This window comes from Tursiops truncatus, chromosome 19, assembly GCF_011762595.2.
Source record: "Tursiops truncatus isolate mTurTru1 chromosome 19, mTurTru1.mat.Y, whole genome shotgun sequence".
Taxonomy (NCBI): domain Eukaryota; kingdom Metazoa; phylum Chordata; class Mammalia; order Artiodactyla; family Delphinidae; genus Tursiops; species Tursiops truncatus.
Window position 1 is genome coordinate 26,987,258 of NC_047052.1, and position 14,785 is coordinate 27,002,042.

The window sequence follows — 14,785 nt, forward strand, 5'->3', positions numbered from 1 at the left end:
CTACTAGGCCCAAGATGGCGGAAGATTCAACTTCCAGTAGAACTTGAGCCTTATTATACACTCATTGTAATGCAGTAGCATATGCTAAATAACACACCCACAGGTGCCGTGACAGTTCCGAGGTTAACCAGCAAAGGCCAAAAAGTGAGCAGTGGCCCGCTTCCTGGAAATCCCACCGTTTCTCCAAAATAGTTGGATAATCCTCCCACCTGTTAGCCTATGAAATTACCCAGCCCATGAAAACTAACCATCCCATATTTCGGGACTGCTCTCACCTTTTGAGAGGGACCATGTTCTGTCTCCCAGGGCCTCTCGCCTTCTGAGATGGCCCACACTCTGTCTATGGAGTGTGTATCTCCCTAAATAAACCTGCTTTCCCACCTAGTACTCAGGGTAGAGCCCCCCTTGCCTGCTCACTTGTATCCCTCACAAGTGTCCTATAGTAATACATCTACATCTTGCCTATTCCTTTGCCTTTGCCGAATTCCTTCTGCGCTGAGACATAAAGAATCTGAACTTCAGTAAGTCCTGACATCAGGTGAGTGATTTTAATTAAAAGACAATGGGGCCAAGTCCCAAGCTGAGGTGTGCGGTTTCACAAGGGGTCACAAAATACAGCGCCAGATCAAGCAAATAAAAATTCAGGGTGTCTGGGAATTCCCTGGTGGCCCAGTGGTTAGGACTCAGGGCTTTCACTGCCATGTCCTGGGTTCAATCCCTGGTTGGGGAGCTAAGATCCTGCAAGCTGAAGGGCGCAGCCAAAAACAACAACAACAAAAAAAACAAAACAGGGTGTCCGGTCACATCTTAATTTCAGATAAATAATGAGTAGAGGAGGTTTTTGTTTTGTTTTTTTAGCGTAAGTATGGGCCATGCGATATTTGGGATATACTTAAGCTAGAAAATTATTTATCCAAAGTTCATATTTAACTGTGTCCTGAATTTTATCTGGGGACTCCAGTTGGCAGAGACCTACACCTCCTGCACTGTAAACAAGAGCCCTGGCCTCCACTGCTGGCTGACCTTGGCCCTCAGGCACCTGGCACCTCCCAGCTTGCAAAGGCAGGCCTGGGCTTTTGTTTGGATGTCCCGCTCCCTCCCTTTTCCAGAGCAGGTAGAGGAGGAGGGCAAGGACCTGTCCCAGTTGGGTAACCATTTGTCAGTGCTTGCTTGGTTTTTAATATTGATTGTTATTAATTTTCTTCGGAATGCAGACATGAGGTGTTCTGGTTCAGAGCCAGATTTCTTATCAATTGCTTTAAATTAAATAATAAGTGCATCGCCTTCACTTACACCAGGCCTCACCTCTGGCCAGGAATCAGTTGTTCTATGCAAGTAGCTGGACACTCCACAGGTGAGGCACAAGGAAAAATAATGTTTCCTTAAAAAAAAGGAAGGAGGTTACTATCCCCCTCCCTTTCTGAAACTCTCCTTGGAAAACTTAAATGGGCTTGAAACCTAACTCCAACCCTTTGGTATGTAAACAGTCTTTCCAGGAGCTAGACAGCCGTCAGTGTCTCTGCTTTTACTGTCTAGGACAGTCTCCAAGTTCTGGAACTTCTCTTTTGAAGTAAATACCTGGGGAGATGACCCTGAAGTCTTCTGGCACCCTGGGGCTTAACCTAGGGACCTGGGCCCAGCTGGAGCCCTTTGGCCTCTCGCTGAGATAAGAGGAACTTTATCATCCTTTCAGAGGTGAGCAATTAACTTGACAAATGACTACAGATCTAATTATCATGGTATGTGAAGAGTCTCCGGAGGCCAGGGCTTTTTCCCTGAGAAATTCAGGGAAGTTTTATTTCCCCATAGTCTCTATAAAAACATGCATACAGACTGCGGGTGGTCAACCCCCCCCCCCTTTCACATTTCCAGGTTTCTGAAACCCAAAGTGTTCTGCTCCTTAAAGAAAGGGAAAAAAGAACTTGAAATATTCCCAGACAGGTCCAAATGAATAATTCATATAATACTGAAAACTTCCATGTTTAAAACATTTTAAAGTCAGATTGACCTGAATTCCATGGAGGATACTATATTGGATGACTTTGGGCAAATTTGTAATTAATAGCACCCACCAGGAAAGAAAGCTACCAGGAAGAAGTAAGAGCCACAAAAGTTTGTACCAAAAAATAATACTTTGCATTCTATCAGAATCTAAATTTACTTCAAAGGATAGACCTGAGGATGTAGGTAGATCCTTTTTAAAATTACTCCTTTGGATCACTACATGATGTCTATGGAAAAGAAATTTTTGAAGACTAAAAAAGGAGATTAGAAACTTCGTATGATTCAGATTTGAATTATCCATTGCAATCTGAGATAATTCTTCCAGATATGAGTAATACCCCTGAAAACAATAAACTGAAAAAAGAATAACGCTTGTTGAATCAGCATCTCCCAGACTTGTTTAGAAGGAAATCAGTGGGCACCCACCCATGTTTAATAGCGGAACCCTAACGATGTCTGCATGAGATTGCTAGCATGAAAGAAAAGAATAGTTCTCTTCATTTGTCAGCCAATGATATGACGTTGAATGACACAACTAACAAACAGCACTCGAAGCTATGTATGCTTGGGGATTTGGAGTTGTTCAGCAACTCCTTGTTGATGTTTGCAGGATATCTAAGAGAAGAGGCGGTTACTCTTTTAGAAAAAAATATAACAGAATAAGGAACTGGTCAGCTATAGAAAATTTAAGTTTCTTTAATGTTTTGTTTCATCACAAACTTTCGTTTCTGCTGAAAGCTTGCTTAATTCTCTTTTAATCCTATGTATTAGTAAGCTGCATATTTGTGGGATCTTCAGTGAGCTTTCTTATATTGTATTCAGTTGAGTGTTTTATTACTCATACTTAGCACAGAACTGCTGATCTCAGTGCCATTAGAATGCTAGTGCCCCATGCGTTGTCATTGGTTCTTTTTTTAACTTATTTATTTATTTATGGTTGCGTTGGGTCTTCGTTGCTGTGCGCGGGCTGTGCGCGGGCTTTCTCTAGTTGCAGCGAGCGGGGGCTACTCTTCCTTGCGTTGCGCGGGCTTCTCACTGCGGTGGCTTCTCTTGCTGCGGAGCACGGGCTCTAGACGCGTGGCTCCAGTAGTTGTGGCACACGGGCTTAGTTGCTCCGCGGCATGTAGGATCTTCCCAGACCAGGGCTCGAACCCGTGTCCCCTGCATTGGCAGGCGGATTCTTAACCACTGTGCAGCCAGGGAAGTCCCTGTCATTGGTTCTTTATTGGGTGTTTGATCTTTAGTCTTGATGTTGCTTAGATTTGGTATTTGTGTGACTTGGATGTCCCTGCTTCATCTTAGCCTTCTCATTCTCGTGTGCTAGCCCTGGAATGCCACCCTCTGCTTCCTTTCCACTGGATGCTGTGTCCAGCCATCTGGGCTCTAGGTTTACATCCCCTTTCTTCTTATTTTATAACCTTTTAGAGTTTTATGGCTATGGAAATGATGTATGCATGGACCCATACTCCAGGCCTTGTTTCCTTTGAGGTCTGCATTTTATATGTATCCCCTGCAGGCACTGAAAGAAGAGTTTTTTGCTTTCCTTCTTTTCTTTGAGCCCCAGCATGGCATTTGGTACTTTCCTTTATTCACATTGTGGAATACATTTTTTGAGGTAGTCCAGTGGTTTATAATTTTGGGACAACTTGTCTTCATAATTCCCCTGATATGTTTCTACCCCCCAAATTATGTAATTTTTCAAGAATATTGCCTATCTAGAAGCTTGGAGTAGCCCATAATTCTGCTCATTTGTAATCTGAGAGTTCTGATTCTTCCCCTGAAATGGAATCTGACAACACAAAAGCACAAGCAAAACTGACTAAGCACACAGCCTTAGCTTTTAACTGATTCTATGCCTTTGACTTACTAAAGCAAAATATTTTTATTTAAGGACTTATTTTTTTCCCCTCTCAAGCAATTCTATTCTTGCAAGCCTTTGTCTCCAGAAGGAATCCAGCAAAAAAAATTAATGTTGTTTGTATTGATCTATACATTGATTTAAATGGCTAGGTAGCAGTTCAGCTGATAGTAGTGGAAAAACAGAAAGGGGAAAAAAAATCCTCCATCACATGAAGGGCTTAATTTGAACAAAAGAAATTATTTCGATTGAATTAAATAATTCAATTATCTACTTGAATGTAACTTGCCTTATTATTAAAAACAAAACCCAAATGAAATACTAGGTACATCTGGTATATGCACAAAGCTTGGAAACGAGAAGTGCTCGGGCAACCAGGATAAGAAGTGACATTTTTCAGCTGAGCCTTTGTTGTCGGAGATCAGCTCATGGAGTCGACATGTCCATTAATCAAAGGACACTTATATGCAGCAAGCTGAAAAGACAGGCTTGAATTGCTGAGTCTTCATTACAGGGAAAATAACTCTCATAAAATCCTCTAAGCAGAGCACCCTTATCAACAAAGAAGAGGTAATGACTGTGACATCTATGGATATACAATTTCCAAATGAAATTTCAGGATAAAAAAAATGGGGGGTGGAGAATAAGAAATATTTACATTTCAATGGGTGCCAGTTCAGAAGGTAATTGTTCACAATAACCTAATATATTTTAAAGCACCATGAAATTAATCGCAGGTGTTTTCCTTGTTTGGCTTTGACGCTTTGCACTGGACAAATGGGCCTTCTCAACGGTTTTGGTTACATATTTAAGCATTATTAGAATTTCAATATTCTGTTTATGGCAAGTTTGTTTTTCAGCTCTGTATGTTTGAAACTCTCTTTGAATTTGTCAGATAAAATTGAGCTGATCCAAAGAAAACATCATCCTTTATGTAACTGTCAGGCATAAACGAGGTACATCTGGTAAGCTTACAGGTTAAGGCGTGCATTTAATGGCAGGTAAAATACAGAAATCAGGCACAGGCCTGTCTCATAAGTCCATCATCCATAACTCGCTACATTCTTTTATGTTGTTAATGCCCTTCCTTCAAAGCTGTCTCCCAGACCTACCCACTGGATTCTGATTCCAGTCATAAAGAGACTGACTGGTTTTCCTTCTGTAGCTTCTGCCTTTTAACACTTCTAGATTATGAATTTCCCAAGAAAGCAGTAATCTGCAGGTGATGTGTATTGGCAGTTCCAGTTTCCCTTCTGTCTCTATGGGCACATACATTCTTGTCATTACGAGAGGCCTTATTTTTGGTTTGCAAAATAGGGTCACCGCAGTGCAATGGTCCAGTTTCAATGTCGTACCATATGCATTTCTGGGGTCATGCAATAATAATTTCTTCCCGTGTAATGTATTCATCAATAGTTAGCAAGATTCTATCAGACCTCAATGAGGTAGGATGAATAAGAACAGGTTTATAAAGTAATGTGCTCTGCAGATATAGGTTATTATTATTTGCAAGTATAATTACGCACTACAGTAGGATCTCCCATCTCTAAAGAGATGGTTTAAATGTAGGACTGATTTCTCTCCTCCCCATTCAAGGGCCCTTATATACTTGTGTCTATAAAATACCTACCCTTTAAAATGTTCTTAAGTGTCTATAAAATACCTATCCTTTGAAATGTTTGCTTTGCCCAGAGAGTTGTTTCAGTGTCATTCTCCTCAGTGTATGTTCAATTTTTAAAAAACGTTTTATGTGTTTGTTCAGCTGGTTGGTTGATTCTTGTTTTTGGCAACTAGAAATTAATTTAGAATTCCCAAATATCAGGTTAATAAAGTTTTTAGGTCAGTACGTTTTAATGGAACTTACACATGAGCGTTATTTAGACACTGGGGTTTTGCTGCTTCTCTCAGAATTGTCCCTAATATTTTCTACAGTGTTAACTGGCAGTATTTGGATTTTTAACGTTTCTTATCACACTCCGATGAAGGTAAAAACAGAAATTTGAAAAAATGTGTACATTTTAAATCAAATACTTAGTGTGTGGTTTTACCGGGTTATTAGAGTTCTACGCCACAGGTGCTTCAAAAGTACCTTTCCTCCCAAGGTAAGGATTTAATTAGGATAACAAGCAGCACATTGATAAAAGAACAGGAGGACTCAGGAACTGTTTTGTTGTCGTCTTCATGTTTCAGACCTCCTAACTGGCTGCTTCGTATGTGTTCCGAGGTTAGTTATTCCATCACCAGGTGAAAGGACTTAAAGTCACTGAAGTTAGGCCTCTTAATTTAACTTCACATTTGGCCTCATTTCTTGCCGCCTCATGAAATAACTACGCTTGAGGTTTCCTTCTCCCGTCTATCCTCTACCCCTCCGCCTGTCTCCTCACTGCTGCTGTGCCTGTGTATCACTAGATGGTGCTAAGACCATCTAGTTGGTTATAGCTGCCAGAGACTCAGGAAAGTAGTTATTGGAGGAGTCAAGAGGGCTGAACCTGAGAACAGGAAGATCCCTTCAAAGGTAATCTGGGCAGCACTTCCGTTTTACAAACGAGGAAACTGAAACTCAGTGAAAATAAGTAATGTGTCAGAGTCCCCTAGACTTTTCTTCTTCTTCTCCTCCCCTTTCTCCCCTCCTCCTGTTTGTTAATAGCTCCCACTGTAACCTCATCACCTGAGAAGGAGCCCAGGAAGGAGTAAAGCTCAGAGAGTGAGTCAGCCAGATTTGCTGTGCAGAAAGAGCATTCTGACAGCTGCAAGGTATCATTTACCAGGTACCATTCATTCACTCATTCGTTCATCCAGGAAACAGCTGTCGAATGCTTCCTTTTTGCTTTGCACAGTGCCAGGCACTGGTGATAATTAAAAACAAACAATCAGATAAGGATCCTGGGAACTCACGTTCTCTTAGGGAATATAGAAACGAAGGGAAAAAAAAATCACACCTTAAATCAAAGATGCTTTCATAGAAGTGATGATAGTACAGTCTGGTCACTTAGAGGAATTTGCAACCAGCTGCATGAGGAATTTAAAGGGAAGATTTCAGTGAGGGAACATTAGAGGCTGAAGGACACATAGGGGGGCTGAGAAATGGAAGGAAGGGCCTCGCAGACAGAGAAGAGCAAGAGAGAAGGAGGAGAGGCTGCTGGAGAGCAGCTGCTGTGGCCGATGCCCAGAGAGCACAGGGCAAAGAGACAGCTGGCAATCCTGGAAGGACGGGACTGGCCGCCGAAGGCCTCGCCTGAGGTGTTACACACTTTATCTGGTGGGACGGCCCAGGAAAGAGTAGAGCTCAGAGAATGTCCCTGCTCAGAGAATGGCATGGACAGATTTGCTTTCCAGAGAGAGCACCCTGGCAGCTGCATGGAAGCCCAGAGGCAAGGAAGCCTCAGAGGTGGAGGCTGGTGTCACAGAGCAGCGCGAGGTCGGGGTGGCAGTAGGGCTGGCCGGGGAAGGTGTTGCGTGAGGGAGATTTCAGGAGTGGAAGCGACTGTTGAAAAACAGTGATTGGGCCTGTAATCCTTATCCTTAGAGGGTTGTTACAATTCTGGTGCTTGAATTACTTATAAAGCATTGAAGAAATTATTTTAATTAAATGCATATATTACTTGGATAACATTTTGGAAATTATTTGAAAAATGCAATTCAGTGGCATTCCAAGTTGAAGTACAGAAAATCCTCCCGGAGAGCAACCCTCCCACCCGACTTAAAAGGATTATGAATACACCGCCCCATTGTCCTCCCTCAGCAGCGACTGATTAGAATTAGGAAGAACTAGACCTCTCCTTGCCACCATCTCCATCCTCCTCCCCTTCTGGACCATGCCACTGATGCTTTCCTTTTATTTGTCCAAATTCTGTTTCCACCAGAGCACTTTTCTTCGGGCTGCCACCATTGATGATGGCTGGGGGCATCGTCTTTCTCTCCTGACCCATCGTTGCTAAGACCAGCCCGAAGTGGCCTGCTTGCTGGGGAGCTGTGCCTTTCTTTGTAGGTGGAATGGCAGAGTTTGGGGGGCTGCTCTGGGTCGGCCCTGAGCTGTCACTTTTCCCTGGAGGGCCTTTTTAAGAATTTCCAAGTCCAGTGCCATCCTCCTTTCCTCTTGTCCTACTCAAGCAGTAATAATTTTACTATTACTATTAAGGTCTCTTGGCATCCAAAATTAAAAGTCCTGTGGACTGAATCCTATTTCAAACATGCCTGGGAGCGCTGTGAGTAGAGAGAGGTACAGCAATGTCCTGGGTAGAATGAGGATCCTTTCAAAGTTTGAAGCATATGATAATTTCTTTGTTTTGTCTACATAGGTTTCCAAGTCTGGGGTTTTCTTTAAGAGGTAATGAAAGCTCCCATTTATTGAGGGCTTACCACGTGTCGGGTATATTTTTATTTTGTCTCTAATGCTCCGGGATCCTCCCCTGCCAAGAAATCTCTGCTCGGCTCTCCTCTTTGGCTACCCTCTGCGCCCCCAGGCCTCACTCCGTGCCAGCACGTGATGGGGCTCCGTGCAGGTCTAAAGAGAGTGTTGACTCTCCCCATTACAAATGAGGAAGCTGCAACTCGGGTTATGGGCTCCGCTTCATTATTCATGTATACATCGAACAAGTACTTAGTTTAGACAGAGCAGTTAAGGGAGGCTTCTCTGAGAAGGTGACGCCTGAGCTCAAGGGTGGGAAGGAGCCGTCATCTATGGAACGGAAGAGCTCTCAGGCCCGGGCTGCTGTGAGGAAGCCCACTCTGCCGGGATTTGTACCCAGAAGCTCATCCTCACTTTTTGATTGTCTAAACACATCAGTGACTGGTCTTCCTACTCCCTGAGCTCGAAAATATTTTACCTGTAGGAGAGGGTTTGTTTGATCACATGGCGCCCTCCTGCCCCTCCACACTGCCGTGAACATTGTCATGTGTGTCCGCTGAGAAGAGCCAGCTGCTTGGACCACACTTCTTGCCGCCTGCAATGTGATGTTCCACGGCTTCAGTGGAATGTAGAAACCTTTTCACCATATGGACTTTTTCTTTTTTTTTATATTTATTTATTAGTTTGGCTGCGTCGGGTCTTAATTGTGGCACACGGGATCTTTGTTGCAGCATGCGGGATCTTTTGTTTTGGCATGTGCTCTTTGTTGCGGTGTGTGGGCTTCTCCAGTTGAGGTGCACAGACTTGTCTCTAGTTGTGGCACGCAGGCTCCAGAGTGCGTGGGCTCAGTAGTTGCGGCACCGGGCTTCGTTGCCCTGCGGCATGTGGGATCTTAGTTCCCTGACCAGGGATCGAACACGCGTCCCCTGCATTGGAAGGTGGATTCTTAACCACTGGACCACCTGGGAAGTCCCCACCATGTGGTTTTCTTTACTCTGCCCCAGTTGAGCTCATTGGAGTTCACAGAACAACTATTGATCCTACTATGAATGTGCTTTGCCTTAAACCTCTTGGAGTAAAATATGAATGAGTAGGACTGCTGGTTAAGCATGGAGGCTGGAGCATGTGCATTCATCTTCATTCTGTCCTGAACCCAAATGAAATGACTATAAAGGATTTGAAAAGTAAAAACACATAAGGATGAAGATAATAGAAGAGGAAACCACAGCAGACAAAAGATGTCAAGGAATCTGGACTTGGAGACACCTGGCACAGAGGGGTGGGTTGTTGAGGCACTGAACCCAAAACAGGGATCAAGTGAGACTCTGACTCGGAACAATGAGGCATGTGGCCTTGCTTCCTCTCTTAGGTCTCAGAATATCAGTAGCCAGGATTATTACCCAACCTAGGCCAGAGACAGGACTATTCACTTCCGGGAAAGTTGACCAGCTCAAGAGAAAGGCCCTAATGGAACTGACAATGGAGGCCCTCCAGTGAAAGGTCCGGATCCCCACTCCATCCCCCTGCAGGAAGTCCTCTAGTCACAAGCTCTTCCCATACAGCAATTTCCAATTGACTTTGTAGTGCTCCATCCTGAAATATAAACAGAAAGTCAAGAATACTTAACAGGAAGTCTGTATCTGAAACACAGATACCGCAATAAAACAAACAGGAGAAAAGAGAGAAAAAACAGACAATCCAGGCAGCAGAAAAGAGAGAGAGAGAAAAAAAACTACCCTATGATTAATAGTCCCGGAGTGATGAGATGCAAATACAGTCTTGAAATGTTCTTTTAAAACTGAATATTCAAAAAACAGCAACCTCTGGGGAATGAAAAATATAACGTGAGGGGGGAAATCAGTAGGTGGGTTGGAAGATAAACTTGAGGACATTTCTCATGAGCTAGAACAAAAAGAGAGAGATGAAAAATAGAAAAGAAAGGTAGAATCAAATCAGAAATTTAAAAAAAAAACAGACCCAAAGGAATTCTAGAGAGAACTAAGAAAAATGGAGGGGAGGAAAGTAACAAATAACACAGGAAGTTTCCCACAACTGAAGCGTGTGAATTTCTCCAATGAAAGTATCCTGCTGAGTGTCTAACACAGTGGATGACATTCTTTAAGGAATCATATATCTTAGGTTTGTCCAGGTATTTTCACAGTGTGCTTGTTACTCAGAGATTACCACTGCTAAGCGGCAGAGGAAAAGTCGTTTCTTCAAAAATTTCACATTACAAACAAGAGTGAACCACTGGAAATCCTTTGAGTCTTAGCATCGCGCTGTAAAGAACATTAAACACTCATCCTAAGCGCCTCTACTCAACATCTGTTCTAGAAGCAGTAAGTTTATATCTTTCATTCCTAAAAAACAGGGCGATAACTGTAGTTTAACAGACTGTACTGACTTTCAGATTCTTCAGAAAGTTCCACTGCGCACCCACCGAGCGCTTGACTAAGTGCTTTAAGATAATTCCACCGGGAATGACAAAATGAGTGCCTTCACAGATACACACACACAGCAGTTGATCTCAATTGATCTGGTGTGTGTAACTTCTATTGTCATTATCTACAAGGTAATTCATCTCAATTAAACTGGTCTGTCGGGAATAAATTGATGTGTGAAAACTGGGTTTCATTGCTGTGCTTATTTACAACTTACCCTTTCTTCTGAGATCACCAGTTACCAGAAACTGCTGTGGTTAAGTGTCTTCAATTGGTTAATTGGTTTTTGCTTCCAACAGTGCGGCCCAATTTCTGACTAATGGCGCTCCAGGTATAAACCTTTAAAGCTTCTTGCTAACCTCTCTGCTAATCCCTCGTACCATCTGATCACTCAGCACTATTGCTGACTGCTTATTAAAAAGCCCTTAAAAAGTGGGTTACTTGTCATGACATCTAAAGAGAATATTGTTAGGATTCTAGGGTTAATGTTTCACTGAGGGGAGAAAAAGTTGAAATTAAATCATAGTAGAAATGTTCTTGCAAAGCTTAATTTTATGTGATTATTTTCCGCGTTGAAAACAAAACAAAGTTTAAGGTCACTGCCTCCACTGCCTCAATTCTTGAGATTTTTTTTTTCTTCTAACAAATACCTTGAAAAGTATATAAACCTCTGCAGTTTTTCTTTAAGGCCGGCTAAAGTTATCACAAGCAGAAAGTCCTAAGTTGTGGTAAATGTTTCTGTTAAACACACGATGTGGTCATTCCTTGGGCTTCTGTTTAGAGACGCGTTAGTGGTCAGTAAGTACACAGGACTGAAAATGAGATTCATGAGGCATCTTGATGCTGGTCCTGAATTTCAGCTCTCTGTGTGGTCCTCCTTCTGTAGTTAAATCACTCCTGTTCACTTCCAGCTTCATGCTAAAGAAAACAATGACAAAATAACAATCATTCCAGGACACTTCTTACTTCCCAAGGGCATCATAATAACAAATGAACACCCATGTGGATAAAATGAGCTTATGGCTTTAGTGGACGTCTCAAAACGCATAGCAGTTTCAGGGCATTCGATATAAAACAATGGACTGATAATAAAACTTTGGCTTCTGATTTATTTTATAATAACAACAAAGATGCCCTAATAATAATTTTTCAGAGTATTTAAAAATTGTTTAGCAAAGGACTCTTCTAGCATCAGGACTTAACCTAAAAGTATTTACTCTTGAACAATAAGATGACGAAAAAGAAGTCAATCTTCTCTTATTCACCCATACCCTCTGCAAATCCCCTTACAGGACTCACCACCCCTGGTTATAATAGAAAATTGGGCAGCCCTGTGTGTGTTTGACATGCACGGACTCCATTTGCAAACACAAAGGAAAACAAACTCCTTTTTATTGGTCATTTCTTGGTTTTGCTCATAAAATAGTTACCCTGAGTCATAGTCGAGCTCACAAAATTTATATAAGTAGAAGGTTTACTCAAAACCGAGTACCTGAGTGTTTTCTGGGGGAAGGAAATTGGACCTGCCGGCATGGAACGCACGTGGACCGGTCGTGCAGCTTTGAACCAGCCATGGAAGTGACATTTCTAATCTGCTTTTCTTGTTAACACCCAGATGGAGAGGGAGAGAGAGGAGGGAGGACAGGCTGTGACCAGATTCATTAAAGAGTCAGGGCCAGGATAGACTGAATTTGCACTTGTGTGGGGTGAACAGTGGCATCCTGTCTAGGCCTGGTGGCGAGGTGTCCCAGCCGAACTTGGCACTCCAGCATTTGTAGAGAGGCTGCTTCTCTTAGCATCACTCTCAACCCTTTGCTTTTTTCAGCAGTAGATATTTCTATTTAGAAAGCTGAATGCCTGGAAGAGCCCACCACCAGATTGGAGGCAGCTGGGAGGCCACAGGTAGGGAAAGAGGCATCCTACGGCTCTGTCTGCTTCTCTCTGCCGGATTTCAGGGTCACAGTGCTCTCAGGGTAGCTGAGGACCCGGGATGGGGGGTCCCCCACTGCCCAGCTGCACCTGGGGACAGGGGTGGAGGTCTCCTTCCACCCAGCCACCAGACCTTAGGGGTCAAGGTCCTCCCCTCTCTGTTTGGGTGGGGGTGGGCATAGGTTTATGAGTGGCTACGGGGGGGTGCCTGAGTGGTCTCTCCAGCCCCTCCCCGATTCCCTCTTCCCATCTCATCTCCCTGAGGGGCAGGAAAGTCCAAAACATCTCTTCTCCTCTCTTTCTCATCTTTGTTTAGCAGAAATTCTGTGTTTTGCAGGGCCTCACCTTCATTTCACAAATATTTACTGAACCCTTTCTATGAGCCAGGCTCGGTCCAGCTGCCTGAGATATACTAGGAAACAAAATAGAGAAAGGTCTTCACAGAGGAAAGCGGATAATGAACACCAGGCACAACAAATAAGTGCATTATTTAGCAGGTCAGGGGTGTTAAGTGCTACGAAGGAAGAAAAGAAAAACCAGAGCAGGTAAGGGACAGCAGGAGAGCTCGGGGGTGGAGGTGGAAGGTGAGGGTTGAGTTTTTATCTTCAATAAGGTCAGGGTAAGCCTCTTTAAGGCAAAGACATCTGAGCATGTGTGAAGGCGGGGAGGGAGGAAGCCAGGTGGATTATTTCCATGAGGAAAGAGTATCAGGCAGAGGAAACAACTCGTGCAAAGGCCCTGAGTGTGCCTGACTTATTTCAGGGGCAGATTGGAGGACTGGGGAACAGTGAGGGCTTGGAGCAGAGAGGTCTCAAGCGTCCCTGGAAGAGCTGGCTTCTCCTTGGAGGGATATGGCGGCCGCCAAAGGCTCTGAGCAGGAGGTAACACGATTCAGCTTTAATTTTCACAGGGTCAATCGGTCTGGTGTTGAGTTGAGGAGTGACAACAGTGGGTTAAGGGCCGGAGGTGGGAGACCTATTGCAGGAGCCCAGACAGAGATGGTGGGCGCAGTAGAGGTGGGGAGAAGTGGTCAGATTCTGGATGACGTTTGAAGGAGGAACTGCCAGGAGTCGTAACTGAGAGGCTGTGGGGTGTGAAAGAGAGTAAGAGTCTAAGACGCCTGCAGTTTCCACTTGAGTCTCGGGAAAGATGTGGTTGTTATTAGCTGGGATGGGAAGGCTGGGGAATGAAGCAGGATTTCAGAGGGATGAAAATTAAGGTTCAATTTTGGACATCTTGAGTTCCCACTTGAATGTTGAGAGCCTAATTTACTTTATTTTGCCCTCCTGCTCTAGAATTCTAATTCTTTTCAAGACGGAATGGACCAAAGAGGAGACACGTTGGGTAGAAAACTCAACAGGTGATATTTTAAAAACCCTGCTTGCGACCCGGGACATCCCCCTGGAAGCTGAAGATCCTGTCCTCAAAGGCTTTTAATTACTGGACTAAAGACTGAATGCCCACCTTGTTCCACACCGAAGCCACTGCTGGTCCCCCTAGGAACTGGTGAACCAAGCAGAAAATTCCAGGATATAGGCTACTGCATTCTCCAGTTTGGAAGATTCTGCTCCCACAGCCGACAGGGTGAGCTGGGCCGGGGCCATCATGTTCGTGGTTCTGGCCCTGGTGAGGCTGAGCTCCAATATCTGGGCCCTGCAGAGGGGACGGTGGGAGAGAGACCGCAGCACAGGCCAGAAGGAGGCCCCTGGCTGTCATGGCTGGCACTGGCCTGGCCCCTGCACCTCTGGCGGAGCTGTTCTTGCCAAACTCCAAGCGTCCTCCCCAGAATGCATCCTGGTCTCTGCGATAATGGACCATGGCTTACAGGTAAGGAACTGAGGGACCAGACCTTGCCCAGGGGCTCATATTGCTTTTATTTTTTATTTTTAAAAATATTTATGTATTTATTTGGTTGGTTGTGTTGGGTCTTTAGTTGTGGCAGGTGGGTTCCTTAGTTGTGGCATGCATGTGGGATCTAGTTCCCTGACCAGGGATTAAACCCAGACCCCCTGCATTGGGAGCATGGAGTCTTAACCATTGCACCACCAGGGAAGTCCCTCATATTGCTTTTAGATAAAGGAAAGAAACTCCTCCAGGATGGAATATATGGATTTTTTTCTTCAAGTCCTGCAAACATGTCTGAAGGTGGCCAGATTTAGGTATTTCTAGTATCTTCTATGCTCTCAAAAGTTCTGCCAACAGACC

At 43.9% G+C, this 14,785-nt stretch overlaps 1 long non-coding RNA gene across 1 annotated transcript; it reads left to right on the forward strand.

Moving 5' to 3' along the window:
• The first annotated feature begins 1,610 nt into the window (after positions 1-1,610).
• On the forward strand, positions 1,611-14,402 carry LOC141277221 (uncharacterized). Its single transcript, XR_012328266.1, has 3 exons — positions 1,611-1,695; positions 13,343-13,461; positions 13,876-14,402. It is a non-coding gene; the product is annotated as an uncharacterized lncRNA (long non-coding RNA).
• The last annotated feature ends 383 nt before the right edge of the window (positions 14,403-14,785 follow it).